Genomic DNA, 12,461 nt, shown 5'->3' with positions numbered 1-12,461 from the left:
AAAAGCCTTTCTAAAATAGGTGTGGTATTATCTCATAGCTTTTATTTTTGTCTCAGGATTAATGATGAGTTTTTTTCATGTTTACCATCCACTTACCTTTCATAAAGTGCCTGTGCTCATTTTAAAAATGTGTCTTAATAGGCTGGCACCGTGGCTCACTTGGCTAATCTTCTGCCTATGGCGCCGGCACCCTGGGTTCTAGTCCTGGTTGGGGCACTGGATTCTGTCTCTTCTTCCAGTCCAGCTCTCTGCTGTGGCCCGGGAAGGCAGTGGAGGATGGCCCAAGTGCTTGGGCCCTGCACCCGCATGGGAGACCAGGAAGCACTTGGCTCCTGGCTTCAGATCGGCACAGCACACTGGCCGTAGCAACCATTGAGAGGTGAACCAACAGAAAAGTAAGACCTTTCTCTGTCTCTCTCACTAACTCTGCCTGTCCAAAAAAAAAAAAAAAAAAAGTTTCTTAATAATTGATTTTTTCCCCCTGTGAACATTTAAAGTTCTCTTCACCCTAATCCGGTACATTATAAGTTTCATTCCTTGGATAAATTTCTACTGTAAATACATTTTCATATCTTCTATGGGATACACATATTACTGTGGAAGTGGCTTTTTGGTGTTGCTCTGAAGCAGCTGCCATGTCAAGAGAGTATGGACTGAAAGCACAGTAGTGGTGCTGATTTCTGAGGGCCACTGACAACTGGAACCCAGAAGTGTCTTCCTGCCATAATAGTCTTGTGGTCTCATTCCAGTGCTATTGATAAAAGGCAACACTGTGCCAGCTGGGAAAGGAAAAATGTTTACTTGGTTGAGCTCTTGCATAATTTCTGCTACAGTCTAGTAATGTATGAAACTTAACTGTGACGTTCAGTGTGCTCTAAAAAAAATGCATGGAATTCTATGAGAGCTTTCAATAAAGAAATTTTATGAAGTTACAAAGCCAGTGCAGTTTCAACAGACAAGAGTGGTGTAAGTGTGAGAAATGGCTAGAGCAGGAAGAGGCCAGATAATGGAAGGCTTTGGCACTTTTATCTTAAATTTGTTTTAAGATTCTGTCTTAAAATGAAATGCTTCTGAATACTAATTAAATATCTGCATTAAGGATTTGTTAATTTTTGAAGATGGTAATAGTACTATAGCTAGGCTAAAAAAAGCCCAGTATTTTTAGATACATAATGAAATGTCTAGGATTGAAAATAACCCAAGTGAGATACGAAAGATGGATGGTCAAAGGATGAATCAAGTTTGATGATGCATGAATGACTGAAATTGGGTGATGTGTACAAGAGGTCTTAACTTTGTACATCCTTAACATTTTCAATGATTTAACTAAAAGAAAAAATCAGTTTTCTTCTTATAGTAGTGAGAAGATATGAGGAGAAAAATCAAGGATGTTGGAGGACTGCATTGTGGCACATGCATCCCAATTGGGTGCTGGTTCATGTCCTGGCTGCTCCACTTTCGATCCAGCTTTTTGCTAATGTACCTGGGAAAAGCAGCAGAAGACGGCCCAAGTTTTAGATCCCTGCCACCCATGTAAGAGACCCAAATGAAGCTCCTGGTTCCTACTTTTTTTTTTTTTTTTTGACAGGCAGAGTGGACAGTGAGAGAGAGACAGAGAGAAAGGTCTTCCTTGTCCATTGGGTCACCCCTCAATGGCCGCTGCGGCCAGCGTGCTGTGGCCGGCGCACTGCACTGATGCGAAGCCAGGAGCCAGGTGCTTCTCCTGGTCTCCCATGCGGGTGCAGGGCCCAAGGACTTGGGCCATCCTCCACTGCACTCCTGGGACAGAATCCGGTGCCCCAACCAGGACTAGAACCCGGGTGCCGGCGCCGCAGGCAGATGATTAGCCTATTGAGCCATGGCGCCAGCCCTGGTTCCTATCTTTAAGCCTGGCTCAGACCTGGCCTTTGGGAACCATTTAGTGAAGTGAACCAGTGGATGGGAGGCCTCTCTGTCTCTTCTCCCTCTCTAAGTCTGGCTTAAAAATGTTACTACAACTGGATTTGAGTTTATAAAGATCAATCTGGTTTCAATTCAGAGATTAGATTAAAAGATCAGAATGATTATGGGAGATCATTTTTACAGGCTTTTGCAAGGAAGATGGTCAGGCTAAAAGGAAACAAAAGTAAACAGATGACAAAGCTATCCTGGAGAACTTTACTGGGGGGGGGGGGTGACACTCAGTGAGATAGGAACAGGAAAGAGGAACATGTCTGAGGATAGAAGAGGACCACATGCTTAGTCTTGGACAAGTTTAGTGGTTGCCTTTGAGACGAGTGGAAATTTCAAGGAAGCAGTATGGAGATTTCAGTGAAAGCCAATACTCAAGTGGCAATCGGTGGCATGCCATAGATGATCATTCAATTGTGGCCATTTTATTTATGCATAGAATATAGGAAGTTCAGTGTGGCAAGAAAATCTTGGGCTAAGAATTTAAAAAGAGATGCTGGCGAGGATGTGGGGAAAAAGGGACAATAACCCACTGCTGGTGGGAATGCAAACTGGTAAAGCCACTATGGAAGTCAGTTTGGAGATTCCTCAGAAACCTGAATATAGCCCTACCATACAACCCAACCATACCACTCCTTGGAATTTACCCAAAGGAAATTAAATTGGCAAATAAAAGAGCTGTCTGAACCTCAATGTTTATTGCAGCTCAATTCACAATAGCTAAGACATAGAATCAACCTAAATGCCCATCAACAGAAGACTGGATAAAGAAATTATGGTATATGTACTCTATAGAATACTATATAGCAGTCAAAAACAATGAAATCCAGTCATTTGCAACAAAATGGAGGAATCTGGAAAACATCATGCTGAGTGAAATAAGTCAGTCCCAAAGGGACAAATATCATATGTTCTCCCTGATTGGTGACAACTAACTGAGCACCTAAAAGGAAACCTGTTGAAGTGAAATGGACACTATGAGAAACAATGACTTGATCAGCCCTTGTCCTGTCAAGGAACAACTTACTACTTTATTCCTTTTAGTATTTTTTTTTTTTGTTCTACTTAATACCATTGGTTGAACTCTGTAATTAACAATTATTCTTAGGTGTTTAAATTTAGCTGAAAAGTGATCCCTGATAAATATAAGAGTGGGAATAAGAGAGGGAGGAGATGTACAGTTTGGCACATGCTCAATTGGACTTACCCTTAATGGTAGAGTTAGAAACGTGCCAGGGGATTCCAATTCAATCCCATCAAGGTGGCATGTACCAATGCCATCTCACTAGTCAAAGTGATCAGTTTCAGTTCATAATTGATCATAATGATAGGATTAAGAGTCAAAGGGATCACATAAACAAGACTAGGGTCTGCTAATATTAACTGATAGAATTAAAAAGGAGAGAACAATCCAACATAGGAAGTGTGATACACAGCAGACTCATAGAATGGCAGGTGTCCTAAACAGCACTCTTGCCTCAGAATCAGCCCTTAAGTCATTCAGATCTGGCTAAAAAGCCCATGAGAGTATTTCAGGTATGGAAAGCCAAGACACTGTGGCAAAAGAAAAAAAAATTACCTAAATGAAAGATCTCTGCGAGTGAGATCCCAGAGGCAAAGAACAGGTCATCAAAGAAGGAGGTACCTTTCTCTGAAGGGAGGAGAGAACTTCCACTTTGAATATGCCCTTCTCTAAACAAGATTGGAGCTGGTGAACTCAAGAGGCTTCCATAGCCTTGGCAGCTCATGACAAGAGCCTAGGGTGATTACTGATGTCATAAATAAGTGTCAATTGTTAAATCAGCAACAGGAGTCACTGTGCACTTACTCCCCATGTAGGACCTCTGTCCTTAATGTGTTGTACTATGTGAATTAACGGCATAACTAGTACTCAAACAGTACTTTACACTTTGTGTTTCTGTGTGGGTGCAAACTGTTGAAATCTTTACTTAGTATATACTAAATCGATCTTCTGTATATAAAGATAATTTAAAATGAAGCTTGATGTGAATGGGATGGGAGAGGGAGCAGGAGATGGGATGGTTGCGGGTGGGAGGGAGGTTATGGGGGGAATAGCCGCTTTAATCCAAAAGTTGTACTTTGGAAATCTATATTTATTAAATAAAAGTTAAAAAAAAAACTGAGGGCATGATAGAGAAGAGACAAATTGCTTGATACGGATCTGGAGAGGGACAAAGGGATGTGGTAGTGGTCAGAGGAAAGACGAAGTGGTATGAAAAACTAGCAGTTGTAAAATGTCTAATGTTTCTAAGTGTCAAAAACTGCCCACCCAATTTTGTAACATACAAGTACTGGTGACTTAAACAGCTCTATGATGTTATGGGGCCGTTGAGATTGGAATAGGTTGAGTTCTTGGGATTTGAGCAATTGGAGCTTACTTCCTGTAAGAATGCTGACTGTTTCAACAGGGGAGTTTTAAGCTTTCAGAACATGGGAAAAACTTTTTGAGCATGTTTAAATGTTAACAGGTAGGATCACACTGAAAGAGAATAGTTAACTCATAACTTGACATTGGGTTCAGAACAATGGGAATGCTTTAGTTATAAAGATATCTCCTCTAGAACAGAAAGGAAAACAGAAAGTGGCTTCTTAAATGGGTTTCTAAGCTGAAGTGAGCTGACGAAATTTCATATAACTAATTTCTCTTTGCCACTCCCACGAATGAAATCAGAAAGTTCATCTACTAAAGCTAGTGTTAAATTTTATTTGGCTTTGTAACTGTATCTTGTTTACTGTTTAGCCCAATGAGGGTTCTTGAAATCTTTCAAATGTAGAAATAAATAAAGCTTCTGTTTTTATCTGCAGCAAACTTTAAAGGAAATTTCCATATATGCTATAAATATTTATCATCTACCTAGGATTATTCTACTGTGCTTTACTTAAAATTAACTCATTGAATAACAGTACAATAACCCAGAGAGAGGTACTTTTATCAGTTTCCATTTTTAAATGAATAAATAAAGCACAAGGAAATAAAGTAACTTCATAATGTCCCAAGGAGTTAAGCAGTGAAACTAAGATCTGAAGGTAGATAATCTATCAAAAGGGCCACTTTATGAATTCATACCTAAGGCCTCTAAACAACCAATAATGAAAGAATGGATAAACACCATGATATCAAAACTGGTTAGAATGGGACTGGCTAAAACAGAGGACAGTGTTCCTTGTGTTTGCTTGTAGTTATTTCCAGCAAGTAAAAACTGAACTGCTATTCTGGAAGAAGCAAACTCATGTAATTATGTGATTATTTTAACCAACACTGTAACATCAATAAACCAAAGCACTCTGATTTTCTTTCCTTTTTTCACTATTGTTGCCTTACCAAATCAGCAGTTACTTAATCTTTATGGTTTGGAAATTTTCTTTGTAAAAACACCTATTATAATTGAAAGTAATTTCAATAAATGGCATTTTTTTGTAAATAGTTTTTTTTTTTTCAAATGATTTATTAGAGACAGAGATAGAGGCCTTCCATTCGCTGCCTCACTCCCCAAATGGCTGCAATGATCGAGGTTGGGCCAGGCTGAAGCCAGGAGCCAGGAACTTCTTTTAGGTCTCCCATGTGGATGCAGGGGCCCAAGTACCTGGGCCACCTTCCACTGTTTTTGCAGGCCATAGCAGTGAATTAGAAGTGGAGCATCTGGGTATTGAATGGGTGCCCATATGGGATGCCAGCATCATAAGCAGAGGCTTAGCCCACTATGCCACAGCACCAGTCCCTCAAGTTTTATTTTGTAACATGTGACACGAGCTCCTTCAGCAGTCTTTTTGATCTTTATTAAACGAAGTAGCAGAATCTCAAGAATATGCACAGGACTGTTCCCAGTGTCCCTGTTCTCAAGCTCCTGGGCCATCCTCTGCTGTTTTCTTAGGCACAACAGAAAGGAGCTGAATTTAATCTGAAGTGGAGCCGCTGGGACTCAAACTGGTGCCCATATAGGATGCTGGTGCTGCAGGCCGGGGCTTTAACCTGCTGAGCCACAGCGCCAGCCCCAAATGACACATTAAAAAAAAAAAAGGAGTTGTCGTTGTCAATAGTATTAGATGCTATTAGCTTACTTTTGCTTGGATGAAAGGTCTTAAAAAAATACAAGCAAAATGTGTATCATGAAAAAGCTTCATGGATTTCAATTCTTTTCACCAAAGTATATTTGTCTTAATTACACTTTCTATGTACTTTATGAAATATCATTACATGTAAAACTGTCATCTGAAACACACAATGGTAGGCATTGTGGCACAGCAGGTTGAGGTGCTGCCTGAGATGCCGGCATCTCATATGAACACAAATTTGAGTCCCAGCTGTCCCTCTTATGATCTGGCTCCTTGCTAATGCACCAGGTGAAGTAGTGGAATATGGCCAAATGTCTGGGCCCTCACCATCCATGTGGGAGACTTGGATGGAGTTCCATTCTCCTGGCTTTGGCCTGGCCAAGTCCTGGCTGTTGCAGACCTTTGGGAGTGAACCAACAGATAGATCTTTTTTTCCTCTCTGTAACTCTGCCTTTCAAGTAAATAAATAAGCCTTAAAGATCTCTCACACACACACACACACACACACACACACGATCCGCTGCATCTGTCACTGCATCCCCATCTGTCACTGAGTAAATATATAAAGTGAGGAAAAGAAAATGAACACTCATCTGGAAAAGGACAAATTCTTCTCTTTCTGTAGAAAATCTCAGATGCAATGAGCCAAATTTAAAAATTCCAAAGTGAAATAAAATTTTTAGGGGTAGTCACTATAATCAATAATCTAATCTGAGAAGTTGCATCATTATCACATTTATTGAGTGCTCACAGAACTCAAGGCACCTTCATGGTGTTTACAGAGCTTTGCTGATATGCTGATCTTGCCCTGAAGGAGCTTACAGTCTAGTGTTAGATGAGTGCACAAACATTAAAGATCAAAAAATTACCATACATATGAATCACATACCACAAAACCAGGGTTAATTGAGATCCAAAGATAGTAAGAGTGCTCTGGATGTATTCCTTCCAAAGAAAGTTATCTTAAGAGATGTGGAGGGGTTGGCACTACAGCATAGTGCACAAAGCCACCACCCGCAGTGCGTGGCATCCCATATGGGCACTGGTTTGAGACCCAGCTGCTCCAGCGCTATGGCCTGGGGAGGCAGAAGATGGCCCAAGTCCTTGGGCCCCTGCAGCCATGCAGGAGATTGGAAAGGAACTCCTGGCTCCTGCCTTCAGGTCAGGATAGCTCCAGCTGTTGCAGCCATCTGGGGAGTGAACCAGTGGATGGAAGACCTCTCTCTCTGTAACTGCATTTCAAAAAAAAAAAAATTTTTTTTTTTTTTTTTTTTTTTTTTTTCAAAAAAAGAGGTATGGAATACTTCCTATCACTGCCTCTTTACTTACTTGCTGCAGTTGGGTAGAATTGCAGAGCAAGTATATGTGGATAACAGAGACTTTCTAGTACTTTTTCAAAGCATCTCTGATTATATGTTAACTTATACTGAAGTTATTTAGGTAACTTAACAGCTTAGGCAGTCCTGATACAAAGGAAAAATAACCCAAACCAAAGTTCTCCCCATTGGGTTCTATGCAAAGCTTAAAGTGAGAATTCCCACTATGCTATAGACCAACACACTGGATATTAACACAAACACAGTAGAACTGTGAGCTACACAAGTGGGTGCATCTCCAATATTGTGCTGGGACCTACCAGATCTGTGGCAGAATACACTTGTTTCTGGAGGTAATACACTGGCAAATACAAAAGGAAATGCTTGGAGGTAGAAAACACCTGCAATTGATGTTTTACACTCGAGTTGGACAGTGGATCCCACAGGAGACAGAGTTAAGGGCACCTTCTCATCCTTTACCCTATTGAGTCAAAATACATGTGCATCTGGTCATCTGCAAACACATTTAACTTGGCTGTTTTCCAATTTTTATGCCCATTCTTTCTTCTCCCTAATTGCTCTTGCTAAAACTTTCAGCACTATACTGAGTGGTAAGAGTGGACATACTTGTTTCAGATTTGAAGGGAAGTGCTTTTTGTTTTTCCCCATTCAGTGTGATACTGCTTGCTGGTTTGTCTTCTATAGCTTTCTTTCCATAGAAGAGATGATCATACGGTTGTCCTTCATCCTACTGATGTGATTTGTTGCTGATTTGCATATGGCGAATCCTTGCATTTCTGGGATAAATCTCACTTGATCATGATGTATGATGTATGATCTTTTGATGTGATTCTGAATTAACCTGCTAGTATTTTTTGAGAATCGATAGGTTTTTGGTTTTCATATTGTCCCTTTGGTTTTATCATTAAAGTAATGCTGGCCGGAGTTTGGCAGCATTCCATCCTGTTCAATATTTTGTAATAGTTTGAGTATAGATTTCCTCTTCACAAGTTTTATAAAATTCAGTAGGAAAGTTGTCAGCTCCTACTTTTCCTTGATGGAAAACTTTTGATTACTGCTTCTATCTCATTGCCAAGTCCAGACTGTCTGCATCATCTTGAATGGTAGTGATGGAGGAAGAAAAAGCCCTAGATCCACATTGACCTCACAGTAGGTACAGCAAGTAGGCCCCCTTTCTCTGCCTGCCCAACATAAACCCACCCTGCCTTGTTTGTTGGACACATCATGATTTGAAAAACCAGTTAATCAGCCCAAGCTCTCTCCCCACTATCTCAACAGCTCAGCCTTAGCCCAATCCCTCCCAGGACTTATAGCACTAGCCCAAGCTCTCCCACTATCTTGGCAGCCCAGCTTTAGCTCAGACCCCAATTCCCTTCCCACCGTTATGTACTTTATAAGCACTTGTCTCAAAGGGAAGGTAATCTCTCTGCTGTGTGTTCATGGGCAACTTCACCCTGGAGCGAGACCCTCTCAAGCTTATTTTCAAGTAAACTTGGTCTGGTCATGGTTTCACACTTTGCATCCTCTTACAATGTGAGTCCAGGAGTTTATTCATTCCTCTGAGGCTTTGCAGTTTGGCAGTATATGATTCTTCAGTTTCTTATGATCCTTCTTATTTCAATAGTGTCGACTGCAATGTCTCCTTTTTATCTCTAATAATTTTGAGAAGTGTCGACTGCAATGTCTCCTTTTTATCTCTAATAATTTTGAGTTTTGTTAGTCTGGCTAATTTATCCATTTTATCTTCTCAAACTTTCATTGGTTTTTAGTTTTAATTTCATGTTTCTGCTCTGATCCTTATTACTTTCTGCCTTTTTCTGACTTCGGATTTGGTTACTTTTTCTTTCTTTTTTAAAAAGATTTATTTGAAAGTTACACAGAGAGGAGAGGCAGAGGGAGAGAGGTCTTCCATCTGATGGTTCACTCTCTAATCGGCCGCAACAGCTGGAGCTGTGCCAGTCGGAAGCCAGGAGTCAGGAGTCTCTTCCTGGTCTCCCACATGGGTGCAGGGTCCCAGGCCACAGCAGAGAGCTGGATTGGAAGTGGAGTAGCTGGGTCTCAAACCAGTGCCCATTGGGATGCCGGCACTTGAGGCCAGGACATTAACCCACTGCATCACAGCACCAGCCCCTGTTACTGTTTTTCTAAGTCTTCAAGATGCATCATTAGATCTTTGAGTTTTTCTTTTTAATGGAAGCACATAATACTATAAACTTCCTTCTTAATACTGCTTTTGCTGTACCCCACTGCTGCAATTAGTTTTCTGAACTTTAAACTTTTGTCAAACCAATGGCAATGGTTAAGCATGTTGTACTACCATAGTTTTCATGATCTGTGATTACTTTAAAACTTATTATATATAGGTGAAATGGTCATTTTTCTACTCAATTATTATTTATAGCTATTGTCTATACTCTAGGGTCTTTTTACTTGTTAAACTTATTCACTGATATATTAAGATATATCAAGCCTTTTTTTTTAAAAAAAAACTATAATGCAAATTTAAAATATTATCTCAAAACAAAACAAAACAAAAAAAAAAAAAAAAAAAGAGAAGGAAGGAGGGTGAAGAGGGAAAGGGAGAGAATATCATTATGTTAGAACTGCACCGAATCACAGATTACAAAGGACAAGATAGGACAGAGAATTACCTAAAAGGCAAGTAACTGGATTGAGAGCGCTAGCAAAGCACGTAGATTGATGCAGATCAGACACTTCTGTAAGTTGTTTCAAATTAAGAGTTAGAACAGGCTACAAGGAATCTTGGGTAAAATTAGAGGAGTAACCATAGTCAAGGAATCCGTTAACTACAGATAGGAGGTAAAAATGGTCATGAGAGGTAGGATTCATGCTTCAAGTGCACAGAAAAGCTAAGTGGAAACATTACAAAGTTTCTTCATAAATAAAACTGAAGAACTGGTAGTCCAGCCAAGCTAAATAATCAGGAGTAGGTAGCATATTTAAAGCTACAGAAGTCACAAATTTTGCCAAGGAAAAGAGAGATATTGAGGCAAAGAGAATGTAAGTGATAAAGAAGCAATGTAGTCTAATGGTGGGAAGCAGATCATAAAGTGTTTGTAGGAACATTCACCCTTAACATTCAGTGGCTTAGGAGGAACGAGGGGTGGAATGGCTTAAAAAAAAAAAAAAAAAAAAAAAAAAAAAAAAAAAAGAAATCAGTGGCTCCTATACACATAGTAGCTGTTAAGTCAATTTCTCAAACAAACTGACAAAGGCATCCTGGAAGAGGTTTTTCGAGCCACCCAAAGAACCTGGATTTACAATGAACAGTCAAAACTGATGGGATTGCTAGGTTGTTAAGGGAGAAATGTAAGTTTTACCTTCCTTGTACATGACTGATGTGCTAGTTAATATGAAATGTGATGCTACTGTCCAGAGTTGCTTCCGATCACACTGAAATACGGGTTCTACAAATCATTTTTCTCACCTGTATTTGTGAGGATTTTTTTTCTTTAGATGTTCAGAGTACTAAGTTGTGAGGCATAGATTTGCTGTTTGGGATAATACTGGATCAGACAAATTTTGGACCAAATTTGGAAAATTTTCCCCTCCTGTCATATTACTGGCTGACAATGAATTTTGGCAACATGAATAAAGTAATCAAGAAATTTTTTTTAAAAAAAGGTACAATAGAACTGCTTTTGATTAAGCTTAAGCTAGTCTGTTTACAGTTCATCTTCTCAATAACTCTAATGGAAGATTCAATTTTGAGAACTCAAAAAAAAAAAAAAAAACCAGATCAAATAATTTCAAAACTCTTAGGCAAGAGCTAAAGAATTTTAGCCATTCTTTAGTATATAAAACAAAGGAAAAGTTGCAGAAATACTCTTTGTATTGATCCACAATTAACTTGAGAGTAATAACTGGAAGTACTACATGGTATGGGAGTTTAATTCTGGGCCTTATTTGGCCCTTATTAACTGTGTGACCTTAGGCAAATCACCCTGACAACCTACCTTGGGGGGGGGGGCTGAGACAGATAATTTTTACTCTGTAATCCACGGACTCCTATGAATTCCCTAATAAAAATATAAAAACTGCATTATGTATACTTTTTCTGATTTGGTTATCAAAGGCAACCCTGGTCTAAAAATAAGCTTGCACCACATTGAGATGATCACTTCCAAATTGTTACAGTTTAAAGTAGTGATACCTCTTGTGGTAGGCAAACTCTTAAAGATGATTCTTAAGATTCTCTGGTATACACACCCAGCATAGCAAATATGACACAGAAAAACCCTGTGACAACTAAAACACAGGGAGAAGGGAATCCACAGGTTTATCCACTGGTTCACTCTCCACCTGCCTGCAGTTATGGGATAAGCTGAAACCAGCAGCTCAGAACTAAGTCCTCATCTCCCACTTGGGTGGCAGGAAGTCAAGTCCTTAGGTCCTCACCTGTTGCCTCCCAGGGTACACATTCTAGGAAACTGGAATTGGAAGCAGAACAGCTAACACTCAAACCCAGACACTCTAAGATGCAGGCTTCCTAAGTGGCTTGAGTCAAATACTTATCCAAATAAACTTACTCCTAAATTCCATTTACTTTTTGAATTACCCATGTATTATTATGTAGAACTTTACTAATCAGTTACTGAATAATGATTTTAATGTTAGCAAGTAATTAAACTTTATGTGTAATTTTCTCTTTGCAATTGTAGTGGATCTCTTTATGAAGAATATAGTGAAATAAAAAAGGCAACAGTAAATCTAGTTCCTAAAAAAAAATATAAATATATGCACTATCCTCTACCCTTTCCCCAAATAAGAAAATTTAAATGTACAATTAGGATTCCAAAAGGAAGATCCCAACAGATGTGATTCATATGCATATTTTTTCATAATATGCATTTTCCATGAACCTGACCATCCCTTCTATGAATAATTTCAAAATTTTCTTGCTCCAAAATAAACTTACCTTTTAATTCCATTTTTCATTAATTTTCTCAAGTAGCCTCATGCAGCAATTAGTGTTTAAAGGCAAAACTTAGCTTAATTTCTACAGCTTTTTTTCTTGAGAACTGAGGCAATGGAGAGTTGAAAAAGAGCACCTCCTAAGTTATAATAAAGTCATTTTAT

This window comes from Oryctolagus cuniculus, chromosome 4 (genome assembly GCF_051225735.1).
Source record: "Oryctolagus cuniculus isolate XC-2025 breed Fujian yellow rabbit chromosome 4, ASM5122573v1, whole genome shotgun sequence".
In the NCBI taxonomy this organism is placed as follows: Eukaryota; Metazoa; Chordata; class Mammalia; order Lagomorpha; family Leporidae; genus Oryctolagus; species Oryctolagus cuniculus.
Note: the sequence above shows the minus strand (reverse complement) of the source record.